The sequence below is a fragment of the Lissotriton helveticus genome, chromosome 4_1, assembly GCF_964261635.1.
Source record: "Lissotriton helveticus chromosome 4_1, aLisHel1.1, whole genome shotgun sequence".
NCBI classification, from domain to species: domain Eukaryota; kingdom Metazoa; phylum Chordata; class Amphibia; order Caudata; family Salamandridae; genus Lissotriton; species Lissotriton helveticus.
The window spans coordinates 1035555446-1035576456 of NC_136063.1; the positions used below are offsets into that span (position 1 = coordinate 1035555446).

At 42.6% G+C, this 21011-nt stretch overlaps 1 long non-coding RNA gene across 1 annotated transcript in view; it reads right to left on the minus strand.

The window, feature by feature from the left end:
* Positions 1–17765, minus strand: part of LOC144827421 (uncharacterized) — a 29613-nt gene extending 11848 nt beyond the window's left edge. Inside the window, exons 1-2 of the long non-coding RNA XR_013610178.1 lie at positions 17662–17765; positions 7814–8002 (exon numbers count right to left, since the gene is read on the minus strand). This is a non-coding gene — a long non-coding RNA (uncharacterized LOC144827421). The remainder of the gene's footprint in view (positions 1–7813; positions 8003–17661) is intronic.
* Positions 17766–21011: the final 3246 nt, after the last annotated feature.

Below are 21011 nucleotides of genomic sequence, written 5' to 3' on the forward strand. Positions count from 1 at the left end.
TGCAACTTATCTTTGTTTCCTTGAAGCTTGCTCTGCAAACTTTCATTAGAATGGCAAACGAGGAAAATGCCTTGAATGCAGCTGCAGAAACCGATGAGAATGCTCTAATCATTCCTCCAAATTTAAGGAAAGCCATCACTATAAAACGTGTAAAACATGGCCTAACATCAAGAGGTGGAAGGTCAGTTTTTGTGATAGAGGCACATGAATATCACCAGACAGAGGTATTCTATTCATGAATAGTCTTCCCTGAAGCACATCCAGTAACTAAAATGTTTCACTTCTACAAAGAAGATGATCCACCGAATGAATATATTCCTTTCGAGGATATTGAAATTCCACTCACATACCAGGAACATGAGCACTGTTTTAACGGTGCCCTAAACCATTAAAATCACATTACCAGGCTCAGTTCACTAGGTAGACCAGGAGCAACATGGCCGATTTTAGCCAGCTATACACCACATCCTGACATTAACGACATGTCAGATGTAGAGATTAATTCAAAATCTATAGACAATTAGTATAATATGTCATGCAGACTCTCACAGTCCAACCTACAATAGTTATTCCACAACAAACCTCTCAACAGGGAAATACACTAAAAATTACACCACAGGTTTTACACGCAGTCATGGGTAAATTAAAACAAAACATAAACAAATTCCATTCTGGATAGCTCAAAAAATTACTCAGATTGTAGCAGTATTTCCTAATACTAGCCCTCATGAAAAACACAGAATTTTAACAATCTGTTTACCAATGGGGATCACACCACATCTGGAGGACTGCACCACTACAGCCTTCGCTGCAATCTACACTAAAACATATGGTGTTCCCTCCATGGCGGTAATACCGGATGTCCTGAAACAGATTCAAAATGGATACGGGGCATAGCCTGCTCTAAATTTAGGTATGAATTAACTCATCAATAATATTATCTAATATTAAAGGAGAAGCAGCATCAGTGGCGATCCACCAAAAATTAAGGGAATTTGATGTAACAGAGCAACCACAAAAACTATCCAGAATAATTGAAAAATCCTATGAAGAATTAGGCAGAGACAGTTTGGGTGGGAAACCAGTAAAACCACAACTGTCTGAAAGTCCTGAAAATGACCCTACTAAAAACACTACTACCTCATTCTAAAAAGAAGTGGGAGAATAGCAAACAAACTTCAAAAGAGAAGCGTTCTCAATCCCGAGGTAGGTCTCCTCAAAAGGAGCCCCATGAAAAGAGGTACAACCTCAGGAATAGGGATAATATGAGGAAACCTGATAGATAGCAAGATACTGATACACACGCCTCTCGTACCTTTCAGACTTTGTCACTGAAATTCGAAAGAAAAGGACGGTCAGAAAACAAGGAAGAACGCTTGAAGTCCAAAGACGATCAACACGTTCAGAAAAACAAAAGACCTCAATTCACCAAAAAGAAGGTAGCAGGTCTAACAATCAGACATGCCGAGGATCTTGAGGACACAACTCAAGAACGGAGAATACGCTCAGACAATGTTGGGCAGTGCAGCAGAAGTAGCAATAGCTCGCAAGAACCTGAAGGGACTTGTGGAGACAGTGGACTTGAATGAAGACATTCAAGTTGAAACTGCAGACACCAGGGTTAGCTCTCCACATAGGTTATATGAAATTACACTCCGGATGGAGGGAGACATACCAAGAAAAGTGAAAGCACTCTTTTGGGAGCGACTTTCAGAGGGTTATGACATACTTCTAGCAGAAAAAGACTGGCCACTGGAATTTGTCAGGGAGTGCCTACATGGCGAAGTCATCATTATGCTAGCCTTCTCTAATCATATTCCAATTCATTTAAAGTATACTTATGCCAGGAGTGGGCAGTTGCCCAATCCCCAGCATTATACGAAAATGATGTAGGATGGGATGAGGATTCTCCTCACCATAAAATCCAGTTGAAAAGTCAACCAACTGCGCAAAGGCAATACCCAGTTAAGCAAGTAGCTAAAAAACAGGTCAGGGAGATTTTAGTTCAACTTGAATATCAAGGGGCAATTGAAACATGTACCTCATCAATGAACTTATCCTCTGTTTCCTGAATCCAAACCAGACAATACATATCGTCTAGTGTTGGACTACAAACATCTAAACTCTTGTTGCAAAACATTTGCAGTGCAAAATGCACAAAGTACAGCATTAATGAATAACATTGTGCGTAAAAAATATAAAACAACATTAGATATTTCTAACGGTTTCTTATGTCAAAATATTTCAACAGAAAGTAGGTATTTGACCGCTTTCTCAATAATGGGGGCAGAATGTCAATTCTGTCGTCTCCCTCAGGGATTCAAGAATAGTCCAGGGTTATTTTCAGCATTTTCAGAGTTACTACAAACTTATGATGACGATGCATTGTCATATGTCGATGATATCTACATTACAGACGATGACCTGGATAGGCACCTGAAAAGGGTAAATACCATTATACTTGGCTTCGCCTCTGAGGGGTATGAATTCAATTTTAAGAAATTGAGAATTGCCCATCTCAATGTCCTATTTCTAGTATATGAACTATCAAGTGAAGGCAAAAGCCTGGCAGCCAACTTTTTAAAAACGTGTGCACTGTTCCACCCTCCAAAATGCTGAAATACTTAGTCAGTTCTAGGTTTCCTAAATTTCGGAAGAACTTACATTCTTAACTACGCAGAAAGGGTTAAACCACTCTACGAATTAATCAAACTTGATTTTAAAACAGTAAATTGGACGCAAAAACACACAGAGATTTTGTGTTCACTTCAAACAGACATGTTAATAACAAAATATTTACAAACACAACGCAATGAACGCAACTCAGTGATCCAAATCATTCCGGGTCAGTGCAAATTCACCTACTTAACTTTTAACGAAGGTGAAAAAATACCATTAGCATACAAATCACATTTGTATACACAAGCAGAAATGAAATTCATTTCTACAGAAAAAATTCTGACAGCTGTTCAAACCGCTGTAGCAAGAAAAAGAGCTCTAGCACAAGGAAAACGCATTATAGTCGTAACTCCCGTACCTGCATTAGAGGCCGTGACAAAATCAAGCATTCCTAATGCTAAAGCTTTACATCCGAGATGGATACAATGGGTTAGTTCTCTTATTGCAACAGATTTTGAATACGTTTTTGATCCTTTTTTGAAAACACAAGCATTTCTATAATACAACAAGAATATCCTTTGCCTACTGAAATTCTGCCTCTAGACCAGTATGAATGTATAATTTATACTGACGGATCAGCACAACCCGCTACAGAGGGTGAACAAGCTTATAGTGCTGCATGCGCGATCGTTAAAGATCATATGCGCGATGGCAAATTCAGACCTATGGTCACGAAAACACAATCTCTAGAAGATTGTACAGCTCAGTGAGCTGAACTACAAGATTTCAAAATGGCACTTGAAAATACGGATCGCGAATTCCCCACACTCATAGTGTGCGATTCTTTCTATTGTGTCCAATCTTACAATTAATATTTACAGAATTGGCTTCAAAAGGGTTTCAAAGATGCAAAAGGTGGCACGAGCATAAAACGCTTTGGGAACAAGTAGTGCAGTTACGAGAAGGACTACAAAACACTCACGTGATACACACGCTGAGTCATCAACGTGATGGCGTTCACACTGAAGGGAATTCATTGGCTGATGGAGCCGCGAAGGGGGCTGTGCAATCGGATTCCGTAGCTGCAATCACTTGTTCAAAAACAAAAATGGACAGTGAAATATTGCTGGCTGTCAATGCTACATGCAAAGGCAGCAGTGCAGTGTTACCTAAAGGGTTTCCACTCAAATACTCATATATAATTGATGCCAATAGCGTTCCGTTTGCTCAAATTCCTGGACTTGGGGATAGAGTAATTCTAAACAGGGAACATAGAGCTGTTTTGATTAACGGTGCACATTTGGGAGAGGGTCTGATACATCAAGGGATCTCTAAGACAATATAAACTGTAAAAGAGATGTGGTGGTAGCCAGGAATGAATGCAAATATTTACATATTTGTAATTAACTGCATAGACTGCAATAGAGATCGCAGCAGAGAACGCCCCAGATACCTGACTATAGCATAGTCAGCCCAGTACAGACACAATTGTTAGACAGCATTAGACTTTATACACGCAGACGTCCCTGTGGACAGATGCAGTCCCACAAATATTAAGACAAAGTTCATTTGGATGTGGCCTCAGCACTTGTATGACGCTCGAACTGTTATAAAAGATTTGCGAGTCTTTATCGGCACATACACAATTGGCAGGCTACATTCTGACCAGGGTCCTGTGTTTAGCTCTCTAGCTTACAAAGAAGCCATGATCAGTTTGGGCATTGCATTGTGGTATTCTAGTCCATTCCATCCTGAGGAAAATTTGGTTGTGGAGAGAAAAAACCAAGACATAAAGCAATCTATAGCAGCTAAGGTATTAGGTTTGGGTGACAGGTGGGTCAAACATCTAATAAGTGTCCAACTTAGTCTTAACAACTTGCCGAGAAGTTCTCTATGGGGTATCACTCCGTATGAGGTCCTTTTTGGGACAAGAATGTTGGTCTTGGACCTTGATTGTCACACATCAGTGGTGGAACAAAATCATTTTGATATCAAAGATCGTTTGGCTGTTTTACAGGACTTAAATGAACTAAGAACGAAACAAAGCAACGTGTTCCTGAAGCCAACAACCACTGGGGAAAAACCAACCATCCCAGCAAGATCTGTCTGGATCCCAAAAGCTTTTTGATCTAGTCAGAGAAAAGATCGCGGACATGAAAGAATTTGGGCCTTCTTACAGACAACCAATACCTGTCCTAACAATCCACGGATCAAGAAGAGTTTTGCTGCCGCCCCTTGCAGGTAGAAAGGAGACCAGGTTTGTGTCTATCGACCTGATCAAACCACACTATGTGGCCAATACTAAGCAGTAGGCCAAGTGGATTTCGACCAAGTAGCAAATGCACTCCTCTAGCTACTATCCAAGAGGTTCAAACTGAGAGACTCATCACCCTTGAAGAATCTACAGTGAGAAAAGAAGGACTAAGCAATGAGGCTATGGAACTCATTCCTCTTGAGACCCAAATAACAGTTCATCAAGAAACACCTGTCTACAACAAAGTAACAACTGATCAATTGGTTCCAGCAATTTCAACAAATCCGGATGCTATCCCTACTATTGACAGAACTGTCTCTGCCTATTTCATTTACTTCGATAATCTCTGGTAATAACTCTGGGTATGCTGATACATGGTAGATATGTCATAATTGACACAGCAAGTAAGAACGTCAACTTCCTCCTCAAACCACACAAATCATCTCATCATGAACAAAGAGACTTGTCAGCAGTGAACATCACAGCCGTTCCTATACCTGATGGTATAGCTTGGGACAAAACAGAACATGACATTTTTGGCCTGTCGGAGCTGTTGAAGATTCCACACCAATTCAAGATTTCAAAGTGACTTTGTTTCATCTAGTACCTTATCTGATGATTGGGACTTCGAGACTGTTAATAATATGATGTCAGACTTAGAAATGTCTGCAGTATTCACAAATCATGATACTTAGAAGTTTCCCTATGAACAAATGTATTGTTATAACCATTATGGTCATCATTACTTGCACAAATCTGCAAGTCCTAGAAATATATTATGTATAACCAATGGGAACATTGTCCTAAGCCACAAAAGGGTAGCTCAAAAACATTTGATATGAAATTTCCTTACTTTTCAGGGTTCAATGTATCCAATCCACAATCATTTTACTTTAGAAATATGAACAAAACAGGAAGGAAGAGTATGTTGACCAATACCAAACAGATGTATTCTGCAGCCTTTTTTGCCCAACTGTCTAGACTAGGTTTCGACTTTTGGAAAGACAACATTGAGACAAAAACTGTCTGGGGTACAAAAGATTAGCAGGTACAGGGTGTAGAAGCTATGTTTAGAGCCTGTATTATCCCTGAGCAAATTATGTTTTTAAATGACACTGTCCAACAGATGTCTTGCCTTGGGTTAGCCAAGATCAAAGACATTAACAATCCGTTCATACCTACACCTACACCTGACAGTGATAACACTTCAGAAGGGGAGGTCTACATAGTATTTTGCTTCACAACAGAACAGATCCAGATTGGAAAACATGGTTAATCTGGCCCACAGACACAAACAACTGTCAAGATAGATTCCTGAACAAAATACAAGGGTTCCAAATCAATACGCCAGACCCAAGATATGTTCAAAGACAGCATCCTGGAATAATAACAACATACAGAGTAGGGAAGCTCTGCCTTGATTGGCTACAAAGATCTACACTTAAGGATGTAAAGCCAAACTTACCTTTACTTAAAGATGGTGCAGATCTTAGGGCATTCTTGCTAGGACCAAGAAAACCGCGTCAAAAACGTTGTATATATGCCGGTATATATGCTGCATATAACGAAATATGGAAGATTACGCAGGCTGAGACTGCAGAACAAATCGAGAAATTGATCGTATTAATTTAGAGAAATCTCTCTCTGTAGTTGACAATGGGTTAACGACTCTGTCGTCCAGGATATATTCATTGGACAGCATAGTATCTTCTGCCATAGACATCATGGAACAGGACTTGGTCATGCTGCAACATGATCAGCCGCAACTATGTTCTATTATGCTATTTAGGCTGTGCCTTGACGTTTAATCAATACTACGTCACTGTTTTCAGAATTCAATCTCACTGATAAACAGATCAAATCGGCACAAAGGGGAGCAGTCTATACGGTGCTGAGCATTGAAAAACTGGAAAGATTGCCATTTAATGAAGCGGAAAAAACAGCGACTGAATGGATAATACATGTTACAATTTTTCATTTTCAGTATTTCCTAAAACACATACCAGCAGGCACATATGCAAGGTTGGGTAAAGAATACATCAAGACATCCTGGGAATTACCATAAATACACAAATGTTGGAGTGAGGGACATGAAGTGTTTCTTAGTGGTTCAAACTTTGAAAACGCACTAAGCGGTTCTCTCTTTTGTCAGGGTATTAATTTACACGGGGCCTGTGATGGTTCTTCTAACAACTTATCCTGTCCCCTGCAAGGTTCACCAGCTACGGTGATTGATCCAATTTTTGGACAACTCTCAAATGGGAGTTACTGCATGTTGAACGATCACAGATGCTGTGGTATGTTGCCAGGTATACCATATCTAGAAACTGTGTCATCCAGGGTCACTTGCTGTATGCAAGTATTGTTTCCACAAACCAAGACAGTCAGGGAGTCGCCTCTATGGCCTTCACAGGACATCTCTTCTATATGATTGATATTTTACGCAGAATGAAAGCATTCTTTTGCAAAAAACTGTGCCACTGACCTCAGCCAAAGAAACCTATGATCTACAAGTCACAATGACTTCTGCCGAGATACATGCCCTTTGGAATACAAACTGCCGTATACATTTCTCAGAAATGTTAAGTCGTATCTTAAACATGTCTGATATGAGCGGTTTGTACATCTATTTAAGAACGTATGTTTAGGACTGTGAGCACCTTTTCCAGCAGTCCTCTGAATATTTCCAAACTTCGTACACTCTGTGTTTGGCGGACTGCCCCTCCTTTTAGGACTCGTTGCAGGAATACTCTATTTGCTCCTTCTGCTACGATATGGTAAGCCAAATCACCAGCGTCACTCCAAGCACCATAGAGAGAGCTCTATTGGAGATGAAGTGTCGTGAGCGCATCGTCCAATTTTTGGGGTTACCTCGTCTATGAAAATTAAATACCACATGGTTGCTGACATTCAGATCAATTTGGCAATATTGCATCTTACCTGTTCTACACTGCCTGCTATGCGGAGAAGAATGTGTGCTAGACACCTGTCTGACACTCCCATCAGTCATGCCAACGGATGTTGATACTTTGCTTGAACCGGTAACAGCCCATGCTCTGTATTGTCCCCAGCGGCTACCAATTCTGATGACGGCATTCATTTAGATCTCACTGACGCAAAATGCTGATGCTGAGGTACGAGAGGAAACAAAAACATTAACATGCAAATTACATTGATCACAATCTGTTCACAATCTTTATGAATTATTTATTTCTTGTTTTGATCAAGTTTAGTTACTATTCTTACGTATTCAATTCACATGAACTTATCATATCATTCAAAGATGTGACAATCATTACTTCATGATTCACATGTGTGTATACATTCTGCTGTTTTTAACTGACGAAACGACGATTGATGAGGATGGTTCGATGCATTTCGGGAAGCCTGTCCCTTCTTCAGGGGCCTCTGTAAAAAAACAACATAGTGTAACTTTTTGAAACTTACAAAACTTTGAAGATGTTTACATAATACTAATGTATCGCATATACATAGATAATCGATTGGCTGTTTGAGACATGCAAAGGGACCTGTTTCTGAATACATGCAAATATCGTGCTATCGTTCTCAATAGGTTAACACTGCTATATTAGTCATGCTAAGATGTTACTTGAACATTGATCCTTGGTCAGTGGTTTGATGCTATGCTTGATTCTGAACTCATATGGGTTCACGGCCGTTAGATCTTTGTCTCTATTTCAGATCCAGGTGATGTGTTACACGCGTGCATTACTATATGGGTACGACGTGCTCAAATATTCTGGTGCTCATGCGGAAGTGGGGACTACCGGATCCAAGTAGCATGCAATTTACGTGAATGTGAAACATAACGCTACCTTTTCATCATTTTCTGATGCTGGTAATTAAAAACAGAGAGGCATCTGAATCACGAAAATCCTGTAAAACGTTAAGAAAAGAAAAATACGTACCTAATTTGTCAAATGATATTAAAAAGCGAGTGCCCGAACAAGATAGTATGTTGATAAAGTGCCCAAAGTTTTAACGTACGTACGGTTACCTGCATTTACTGCAAATATTGCATGTATTAGTTGTGTGACGAAGAAGATCAGTGACAAACGCTGCGGGTGTTCATGCTGAAGTCTAAAAACATGAACTACTGTTACCATCGAAACATAAATAAGGTGGTGTCTTACTGAATTGAAAAGTGACTGTTCTAGCTTACCTATGTGCTTTAAACCGAAGAAACGGGATATAATTTGTGCAGCTTCACGTGACAGTGTTTGTTAGTGGAATGGTGGACCGGAGTTGATACGAAACATCGTGAGAGTGGTTTAGACAGTGACGACGGTTTAATCTACGTGATGTTACCGCGGCGGCCATGTTGGTGTGGTGAAATAAATGATCTTAGTGATATAGATAGATGCCATGAAGGTTGCAGAACAGTATCACTGATGTTTGTTGATAGCTGAGATCAAGGTTCCGTAACGTCTTTTACATTGTATGACACTATACATTGCTTTTAAAATCGATACATCCTGATACTGTTACCATTAAATGTGTTAATATAGGAAACCTGACTAAGCTGGAAAAGAGCGTACTATCTTTAGATTATGCTAATTCGATCTCTGTTGATGCTATACTAAGATTTAATGTAGCATTACAACTGGGTGAGTCATTGGAGCTCAATGAAGTCCAGAGATTGAAACTTCTCTGTGATTAATTTAAATGAAACAGCTTATATCTAGTTTATCATTCAGCCCATGAGGTTCCATGGTCTGATATCTCTTATTGGCCATTACTTCACGCTGTGACAAGTGCTGGCTAGTATTCCTTCCCTCTTTGATTGTTATTTTTTCTATCACCATATATTGTATTTGGGATATGTTGTGATGATGGTTAATCCAATGTACTACCAAATTGGAGTTAGTGTTTTTGTTTCTTATCATGCTTTTGTGTTCTCCAATTCTGGTTTTTACTTTTCTCTCAGTTTTACCGATGTATAAGAGTCCACACGGACATTTTATACTGTAAATAACATGACTCGAATTACAATCTGCTGAGAATTTTAAAGTGGTTTTTACTCCTGTTCTCGGGTGAGTTATCCAATTTTGTTGCATGACATTATTGCAATGCGTGCAATTGTTGCATTTTCTCATTCCTTTATGTTCTACTTTTTCCATGGTTTTGGATGTAGTAAGCTGCTCTTTCAAATTGGGACTTCTGGTAAATGCGAATACCGGTCTTTCTTCGAATATGTTGTTCAAATCTGCATCCTTTTGAAGCAGTTCCCATCTCTTTGTGATGATATTTTTAATGTTGTTTGATCTAGTAGAGTATTTTGATACAAAAACACTTCGATTGGTGGTTGTTAGTTTAGGTTTGTTCGTTAGCAATTCCTCTCGGGTGATTGCTCCTATTCATGCCTCCGCTTTCTTTATACATTCTGGCGGATATCCTCTGTTAAGGAATCTATCTCTGATGCGCGCTAAATCTTTTTTGCATACCTCTTCAGTAGAAGATATCCTTTTGATCCTTAACATTTGAGAGAAAGGAAGATTGTTGATTAGTTGCGGAGAGTGGAAGCTTTGGTATAGCAGTGTAGTATTCCTGTCCGTGGGTTTTACATATGTTTCAGTGTGAATTTCTGTATCGATTTTCTTTATTTTCACATCTAAAAATGCTATTTCCTTTTGACTCATTGTGTATGTGAATTTGATTCTGGCGTTTTGCGTGTTCAACTTTCTAATGTTGTCTTCTAGGTCTTTTGTAGTTCCTGACCATATTAGAAATATATCGTCCGTCAATGAATCGACGATACATGACTAATTGTTGATTCCATGTCTTTTGGGTGAGAATATGTTTTTCTTCAAATGCCGCCATAAAAATATTGCGTACGTTGGTGCACCTCCAAATCCCATGCTTGTACCACCTATTTGAAGAAAGTATTCCTCTTTGTATCTGAAATAGCTGTGTTGTAGACTGAACAACAATAATTCGAGTAGAAACACTTTGTTTACTCCTATTTCTTCCATTTTTAGAAGCGCCAATTCTACAGATTCTATTCCTTCTTTCAATGGGATAGTCGTATATAATGAAGTTACGTCGATGGTACAAAGTGTCCTCTGTTCGCTGTTGGTGGTTTCTAAACTGTTCAGTAGATTCAAAAAGTCTGTCGTGTCTTTGATGTTGGTTTTCCAGGTCATCACAAATTTTTGTAGAAAGTAATCTATGTAGTTTCCTAAAGTTTCAAACAATGAACCGACCCCCGAAACTATGGGTCGGAAGGGAGGATTTTCCCGACGCTCCCCTCGCCACCACACAGCCCTACTGTGTGCCCTGAGCCCGCTGCTGCCGCTCGAACTGGTTTGTGCCCATTTTTTCCTTCACTGCCGGTTTACTCCCTCGGTGCAGTCTTCATTGTGTTCTTCTCATCCCTGCATGATTAGCATTGCTGTTTTTTTTTGTATTTTTTGCGCCCCTCTGTGCCCCACTTTGCCTTCAGTATCCCCCACTCACCCCCAACCTCGTTTTTCCCCACCGCTGCGTCCCCTGCGGCCCCGCCCCCCTGAGCACCCATTCACCGCCCCGCACCCACCTCCCAGCTGCTCCTCCCTCCCACATCCCCTCTATGGAGGCTGTGCAGTGGCTACGCAGCGTCTTTGGCATGACGAAGGCAAGCCCGTCTGTGCCCGTCCGTGCCTGGACCTCGTCCAGTGCCAGGACCCCTGGCCCCGGCGAACCCCACAATGCCTGCCTCCACTACGACTCCAGCACCCTCCACGCACTCAACACGGGATGACCAGGCACCTGCTGCCTGGCCGCCCCAAAGCACACCCTTTTCCTGCAGGAACTGCAGCTTCACCAGCATCCGGCCCGCCAACCCACCCACCAAAGAACCAAACTTCCTCAGATGCATCCGGCTCAAAACCCGTTCCGCCCGCAAACACGCCGTCAAACTGTGGGACCTACTCGACACCATTGCCCCAGACGTCGCCTTCCTGGCAGAGACCTGGCTGAACCCCTCCTCGGCACCCGACATCGCCATTGCCATACCGGAAGGCTAAAAGATCACCCGCAAGGACCGCACCAACAGAGTAGGAGGAGGAATTGCCATCATCCACAGAAATACTCTCAAAATCTCGACAGACAAAGACGACACCCTCAGCAGCGCTGAACACCTGCACCTCCAGATCCACACCGACCCCAACACCACCCTCAGAGGCACACTCATCTACAGAACCCCCGGACCTCGACCGCAGTTCAGCGACTCCATCGCCGACTTCATCAGCACACACGCCCTTGCCTCAACGGACTACATCCTCCTCGGGGACCTGAACTTCCACCTCGAGAACAACAACGACTCCAACTCCTCCACCCTGATCGACAACCTCACCACCCTCGGACTCAGACAACTCATCACAACACCCACCCACTCCGTCGGCCACACGCTTGAACCCATCTTCTCAGCAAGCTCCCACGTGTTCTTCAATGCACCACCGAACTTCACTAGACAGACCACCGCTGCATCCACTTCACCTTCCGGAAACCCAACACACACCACTGCACCCAGCAGATGCCTTGCCACAGCTGGAGCAAGGTCACCGAGGACCAGCTAACCATCGCCAGAGCCCAGAGCCCACCCGCAGACCCAACCGACCCCGACGCCGCAGCCCGCAACCTCAGACAATGGATCGACAACTGCGCCAACATCCTCGCCCACTCAAGAAACCCCCCAACACCCATACAGCAAGAGAGCCAGCTGGTTCACCGAAGACCTCCAAGCTAACCTGCCGAAAACCCAGAAAAAACTGTATCCGGGAATGAACACCAGAAAGCTACGCAGCCCACAAGAACATCACCCGCAGACACCACCACCTCATCAGATCCACCAAAAGGACCTCCTTTAAAGACCGCCTAGGCAACAACGCACACAACAGCAAAGAGCTCTATAGCATCATGAAGGAACTCTCCTACCCCAGCTCTAACACCAACGACATCCCACCCACGCAAGACCTGTGCGACTCGCTGGCTACCTTCTTCCACCACAAGATCGCAGACATCCATGACAGCTTCGATGCCGTCACCCCCCGGCAACCACCGAGACTCCTGCTCCCACGATAACCACCACCAGCACCAACTGCCTGCTCGCCTGGACCAACATCAACGACGACAACACCATCAAGATCATGAACACCATCCACTCCGGATCCCCAGAAGACCCCTGCCCTCACCACATCTTCAACAAAGCCAACAGTACCATCGCACCCCATCTCCGGAAAAACATCAACCTCTCCTTCGAGACAGCGACCTTCTTGGAGAGCTGGAAGTTTGCAGAGATCAATGCCTTACTCGAAAAACCCAAGGCGGACCCCAAGGACCTCAAAAACTTACGACCCATCTCCCTGCTCCCGTTCCCCACAAAGGTCATTGAAAAGGCCGTCAACAAACAACTGACTAGCTTCCTCGAAGAGAACAACATCCTGAACCCGTCCCAATCCGGGTTCCGCAGCAACCACAGCACCGAAACTGCCCTCATTGCCGCCACCGACGACATCAGGACACTGCTCAACAACAGAGAAACCACGGCCCTCATTCTCCTGGACCTGTCCGCTGCCTTCAACACGGTCTGCCACCGCACAATAAGATCACGCCTCCACGACGCCGGATTCCAAGAGAAGACCTTGGACTGGATCACCTCCTTCCTCTCCGGCAGAACTCAGAGCGTCCGCCTCCCCCCCTTCTGCTCTAATGCCACTGAGATCATCTGCGGAGTACCCCAAGGCTCATCCCTCAGCCTAACGTTTTTCAACGTCTACATGGCACCGCTCGCCCACGTCTCAAGACAGCATGACCTCAACATCATCTCATAGGCCGACGACACCCAGCTGATCCTCTCCCTCACCAAAGACCCCGACATCGCCAAAACCATCCTCCATGAAGTAATGAAGGCCGCCGCCGGCTGGATGAGAAACAGTCCACTGAAGCTGAACTCTGACAAGTCGGAGATCCTCATCCTCGGACCCACCCCCTCAGCCTGGGATGACTCCTGGTAGCCGACCATGCTAGGAGCACCCCCTACACCCACCGACCATGCACGCAACCTAGGGATCAGCCTCGACTCGACCCTCTCCATGAAGAAACAGGTCAACGCCGTCTCCTCCTCTTGCTTCAACACACTCTGCATGCTTCGCAGGATCTTCAAGTGGATCCCCACCGAAACCAGAAAGACGGTCACCCAGGCCCTCGTTAGCAGTAGACTGGACTACGGAAACGTACTCTACGCAGGAGCCCTGGCCAAACTCCTGAAACGGCTCCAACGCATCCAGAATGCCTCCGCCCGCCTGATCCCCGACATCCCTCGCAGCAGCCACATCACACCCCACCTGAAAGACCTGCAATGGCTCCCCATCAACAAGAGGATAACCTTCAAGCTCCTCACCCCGCACACAAGGCACTCCATGACACCGGAACAGCGTATCTCAACAGCCGACTCAGCCTCTACACCCCCACCCACCAACTACGATTCGCAGACCGCGCCCTCGCCACCGTCCCCCACATCTGAAGAGTGACCGGCGGCGGCAGATCATTCTCCCGAACAGTAGCAACGTTCCCCTCCCAGCGCCTTGAGACCCTAACAGGTATATAGTGCACTTTATAAATGCTATGATTGATTGATTGATTGATTGAATAATGAGGTTCTAAGAGTGCTGTGTATAACTTTGCAGAATGAACAATGTTTGTACTGTAGTTACCGCACTGAAGCAAGTGGCATAGTAGAAAAAGTTAATTGGATTCTGAAGCCCCACCTGGCTGAAATATTTGCTTTATCTCTATGAAGCGGCTGGATGCTTTGCCTTTGGTGTTGGTGAGTTTCCAAAGTACCCCTGATCAGCAAACCAGCTTGTCGTTTCAGGTTAAGGTTGCCTGCTGTGTCTGCTAACGTGCTTGTGATGATGTGATTTTCCACCATCAGCAATTTAATGTAATAAAGACATTTATGTTATTGCGAATATCAACCTTCAACTATAGGATCAAATAGAGCCTCCATGTCATGGTGCATAACCTGAGCTTCCTTGATAGTAAATCACCTTTCACATCAATGATACACCATAAAAAGCATTCTTCTATGTAAAAAGGTTTCAGCTTTTGTTAAGCCTTCTTCACAAAATGACCTTGATACTTGCCATTGAAATTTCATAGCTCGACTGCTGCAATGCAAATTAAACTTGTTCCAAAACAAGAGTCCTTCAGCATACTAACAGAGAGAATGAAACAACTCTTCACTGGCTCCGCATTAAGGCAAGACAGCAATTCAAGAACCTATGTCTCACCCAGAAGGCTCTTCTTGATTGGAACAAAGAATTCAGTTTTAATGTCTTTCAGTGTGATCAACCATACAGACATCTTAAATATACAATACAAAGGGCCAGGTACATCCAGGTAGGTGTAAGGGATTTGGAGACAGACCCTTTCATGTACAGGGCTCTTCACTCTGGATCATCCTCCCCCCTCATCTGAGACTAGATGCAGACTTTGTCTATTTCTTAATGGGGTTAAAGAATCGCCTCCTCAGTTTTGTCTAAGACTATATGTGACATCGCAGTTCAATATTAAGTATCCTTCTTACACAATGACAATACCCTGTCATAATGATACGTTGCTGCTGCATCAAAGGCCCAAGACTAGCAAGCACCTTCTGTCAACCCATTGACTGATTGACAAAGTTCATGGATCTTTCCACCAAAGGCATTACTTGATATCTTCTTCTTCAAGTAGTTGGATAGTGGGCATGTCCATGTGGTGGACATGAACATTTGGTTTACTACTAGACTTCCCACTTCTAGAGGCTAATCAAATTCCACAACACCTGCCTTCATGCTTCTCAAAGCTCTCCAAAAGAATATTACAAAATAAGACTTTATTTATGCTCACTCAGGGATACACTACATAATTTGCTGCTTCAATACTCCAGACACCCTGAAAAACCTCTGCTGTTGTGGACTGACTTTCTCCCCACTCTGCTCCCTCTTTACAAGTCTTGCAGTCACTCATATTCTTTTTCCTATTACTGCTGCGCTCTTGCTGACAAAAGTGTTTGTCCCACTGTCATAATAGTGTCTCATAGAGTCAATTAAATTCAATTCAATTAGTCTTGATTCGATTTGAAGAATCATAAAAGACACATAAAATACAGTATTAAGAATCCAAAAATAACTTTTAAAACAATCACATGATAAAATTCATAAGAGGTCCCATAAAAAACATATCAAGTTCAAAAGGCTAAAAATACACAGGGTTGGATAAGGACCGCAATCTCATGTGCAAGTTAATAAATACAAACTGTTAAGCCATGTCAAATAACATCAGTTACATAATGCCTGCAACCTGTTCCTTCTAAGGACCCACGTCCAGCTCCAAAATGTAGCCATAGCAATAACCATGACCTCACTTGTATCAGTTCTCAAGATACGTAAGGCAATTTGGCAAGATCTTGTTCCTCTTTTAGCACAGACTGGCTTGGGCCTTTTATGGCGAGGACCCTTATATGCAGGACATACAAACAGAACATGCGATGAAGTCTCTTCCATGCAGGAGCAACAATAACATTTTGAGTCTTGTACCGTCCCCCACTTACTTGAAAAATATTTTAAGGGGAGAGTGCCCACTCTAAATTGATGATAGAGCTTCCTATCACCGGGACTCATTATGATGTCCCAGTAGGCTTCCAACCTGTAATCAATTTTATGTTCCAGAAAGAGGCCTGTTAGTGAAGTAGCATTCACCTGGGAAATGAATTTCAAGTTTACCATGTCCCTATATAAGGCTTTAAAATCTTTTTTTTGAAGGGAAATTATTCCCTTCTGGGTCATGCCACAAATGGGTGAGACCACCTCGCACACACCACTACTCTGAACAAATTCACCAATGCCCGAGTTGACAACCACCCCTCTATTCCTACTAGGTAACAAAGGCAATGGGTCAGATGTTAAAAGGATAGCTGATGGACAACTAGCAATTATGAGGTTAGAAGACACTTCAGGTACCGTTTCAGATGGCCGAATAATTTCCCCCAAAGAGGTCATAATGGAACCATAATTAGTGACCGTAAGAAGTTCTAGATTCATTAGTTTCTCTTCTATTAGAGTCAGTCTCTCAAATAATGGGGATAAAGAAACCTAAATAAAGTCCCTCATTTTAGCCCATAATCCTTGTTCAAAGTCAAGGGCAGACACACCAATTTGTTCTGTATTTTGAGCTCCAAAAGGAGGAGTAACAGGCTGAGGCTGAGCAGACATTTGTGGAATAAGGTTCGCCGGCCCTCCATTCTTATTCGTTTTAGGCATCTTAGCATTCTTTTGTCTTTGAAGGCCCCCTCCTCATTTCCTCTTTACTGTGGCTTGTGTAATATTTCCAAAACTTGTGACTTGGATTTAGGCACAGACCTTGCAGTGACACGTTGATTCGAAGTGCTCGCTGAACCCTCATGTGCTAATACAGGAAGGGCAAGGCTAGCTGGTAGTTCATTTATTGCAAGAATATCCAACGCAGAAGGAGGAGAATGACTTATGGCTGCTGCCAAATTGGGGGAAATGGACCCATGTCCAAACATTGTTCGGGCGAGCGTACAGACTTAAAACCGCCCAGTGACGAGCGTTTTGTTTGCAGTGGATCGAGGGATAGACGACGCTCAGTCCCCACCACACTTCACCCGTGAGGGCGTTCCTCCCCCGACCCTCCCGGATATTCATCCTTGTTTATACACAATAGCTGCGTAACGTCCTATATATCCAGACCAGTACCAGCCACAACAGACGGTAAACACTGACCTTCCAGTTTTGAAGTTTAAGAGATGGGGCCCAGCCTCAAACAGCCTCGAACGGGCTCAAACGGGCCCGCGAGTCGCTAAATGGGCAGGCAGGCAGTGATTGTGCGCAGGTGCAGGTATGGGCGTGTCCTCAGGCCCCCTGGGACTTGAAGTCTCTTAGGCAACGGCGTCCGTAACTTCCCAAATCAAGCCGCACACAGGACTCCATTCGCTGCCCGCCGCATTCGGGAAACCGTTGCGGCTTTGGCCGCATACAGGACTCCCCTTGCAGCTCCGGCCTGGGTTCAGGGTACCACTCGCGGATCCGGCCGCACACAGGACTCCACTCACGGCTCCCGCCATGTTTGGGAAACCACCGCGACCCCCGGCCGCACACAGGCCCCCATCGTGCCCAGAAAACCACTCACAGCTTTGGCTACACACAGGACTACATCGCAGCTCCAGCTCCCGCCGCGTTCAGGAAACCACTGGCAGTGCAGGAAAACCCACTCTCGTACGGATCACCGGACTATGGGCGCTTGCAAGATGGAACTAAGGACCCCGTGATCAGCTGGGATCGGTCCTTAATGAGAGCATCTTGACTTCTGTAGCACCACTGCATGCTTGTAACAGAAAGCTCAAAAAGAAAAAATCCAAGTAACTGCTCACAGCTTCAGATAGCGCTTCGCCTATTAAACTATATTCTTTCAGCCTGAAAAATAAAGAAAGGGGATATTTGCTAACCAGAAGAATGTTTCACTCTGCAGTCTGTTTGAAGAAATCATCACAATCACGTCATGGCGTGAATATATTTTTGGGGCAAAACGGAAAAAGCAATTCACTAGACATTACAGAAAAGGTACTGGATGGGACTAAATAAAGTGATACTGTAATGGATGGGTCCACACATGTGGCTGGAGAATTAACATGAGAATGTTGCATTAAATGGGTAGAGAGATTAGTGGATGGAAAATAACCCATGGCGCTAAAATAGGTAGTGAAAATGGCTAAAGGGGAACAAGAAGGAAAATAATTAAAAACTGTTAAAATAAGAACATCATTAAGAACACACTGCAAGGAAACTGGGACAGGGTTTAAGGAAATATGTTCATCTTTTAATCAAGTGATGCAGGATTCTGTAGAAGTCTCCTGAAATTAAAAGACACAAAGGCATTATAAGAAGTACTGTTATTTACATTTATAGCAAGCAGATGAAAAGCGGGCCATGTTTCCTAGCATCCATCTGTGAGGAGACAAGAGGAGATCCCAGCATCAGAACGAGGGAACATGAGTTGAAAATAAACACTACTAAACAGATAAGGAGTATAAGAAAGTTAGACATTCTATTGGCATTACTACATAGAGATTGTTACAGAAAAGTAGAAAGCTGGTATCTGGAGATGATTTGAATAATTCAAAGATAACCTGGAAAATTCAAAGATTACCTGGAAAATTGTGTGGACAAGTTAATGGCCTCAGCAGAAAAGATATTAGTAAAAGAGGGGTTAATTAATCTAAATAAAGAAAGGTTAGATGGTTAAGATAGAGGATAAAGGAGAAAAATGAAACAAAGGAAGAGGCAGAGAAGAAGTAGCAGAGTCCTATGAAGAATAAAGAACAAGACACAATAATGTAAGAGTACAGCAGCAACCCAGAAATGAGAAAGAGGCGGAATTAAATATGAGTAAAGTGTAGAGACCAGATTACAGGACATGGCCACTAGAGAAGTTAGAAGAAGATATCTGAAATAAATTCCACTCCAGAACAGTAGAAAACTATGAGAAGGAAAGACCAAGACGGAAGCTGAACATGATTAGAGGATAAAACAAGAAATAAGGGGTTAGGTGTAGAGCCAGGTCCGAGGAGAAAATGGTAATTATTATTTGGGAAGCTGCATTACCTGAAAATATTACAGACATTGAGGCAACAAGTAATGCAAAAGGTATGCAGAAAAATAAAACAGGTCCCTTCTGAAATAAGAACATTGGCTGGGCGTTAGATAAAACAGCACTCTAAAACAAAACAGGATAAGATGTCCTACAAGCCAGCAGACAGAAAACTGACTGTGGTGCAGACGAGCATGGAGGACAAAATGGATTTTGGAAATAAAACTGAGAAAATAATTGAGAAACATAGAGCAGAGTAAGGCCCTAATGAACGAAGGGGTGTTTTTGCGATTCAAAATGGTGATTTATACTGAATTGCAGTATGTGAATCTCAAAATGTTATGTACTATGCGTTCTAGTTACCAAATAGCACTTTCCTAAAATTCACTATAAGAATAATGTACGTTTTTGACAATTTGTGATGATGTCTTGTTTGATTGGAGGGCTTGGTTTCATGATATTTCATGGTTTTAGCAATAACTACTACACTAGGAGGAATTTTGATTAAAGTGATTTGTCAAAAGTTACTTGTGAGTTATTACTGTTCATGATTCCATTTAAAAACTTAAAAAGAGTTTAGAGGAAAACGTTCCTGTAAATAAATGAAAGCTAGAGTACGAGGAGTAAATAGTTTTTACTGGCCTACTAGAAAGGAACCTAATGTTGCTAATGTATCACCTATAGACACTGCTACAGTTTCATATAGACATCAGTCTGTAGTGAGACAGGGCAAGCAGGGTCTGCATGAATAAGAAACATATCAGAATAGACTTAACGTGTGATTTCAGGCCCTTAAAGTATCAAAGTAAAAGGTTCAGAAAAGAACAACATAGGGCAACTTGTGACCTTAGTCAAAGGATAAACAAAACCATGACTGAGTGCAATAATATAATCCGATCAGTTGTGTCAGACACTACTCAGACAGAGAAGGGTCTATGTCCTGCAAGAACATCAGAGGCACAAGAAAACAGGTAAAGACAAAGACAAAATTATGTGAAAGACGTTAAGTCGGTCAGTTGAAATGTTGGAATCTAAAACAACAACAAATGTGTAGTAGCAGCCCTAATATGCAAGTAGACATGGTAAGTCGGATAAGCGATAGTGCCAGGCACAAATGACACATATTCCCACAGAAATGCAAGCATGTAATGTGCCTAATAGAGCCATAATCTGCTAACAAGAATGCAGAGAAGGATCTAATATTAAATATTATGCATTTTATTTTTTAAAAGTTCATTATTTCATGTATTATTATTAGTCTAATTCTTTAACCAAAGAAAGGTCATATTTTTGTTATTGTTTTTGGTAAAAATGCAGTTGTATCTCAAATTTAGTAATATAATAATATTAAAAAATAATAATGTGTTTTTGAACCTCAAAAATAATTGTTACCCACATGAATTCTGAATTATCAACGTTCATCAGCTCGAGTAGCATCTTGTATGAGATTAGAGGTCTGATCATATTTTGATCCTCATTGCCAAAT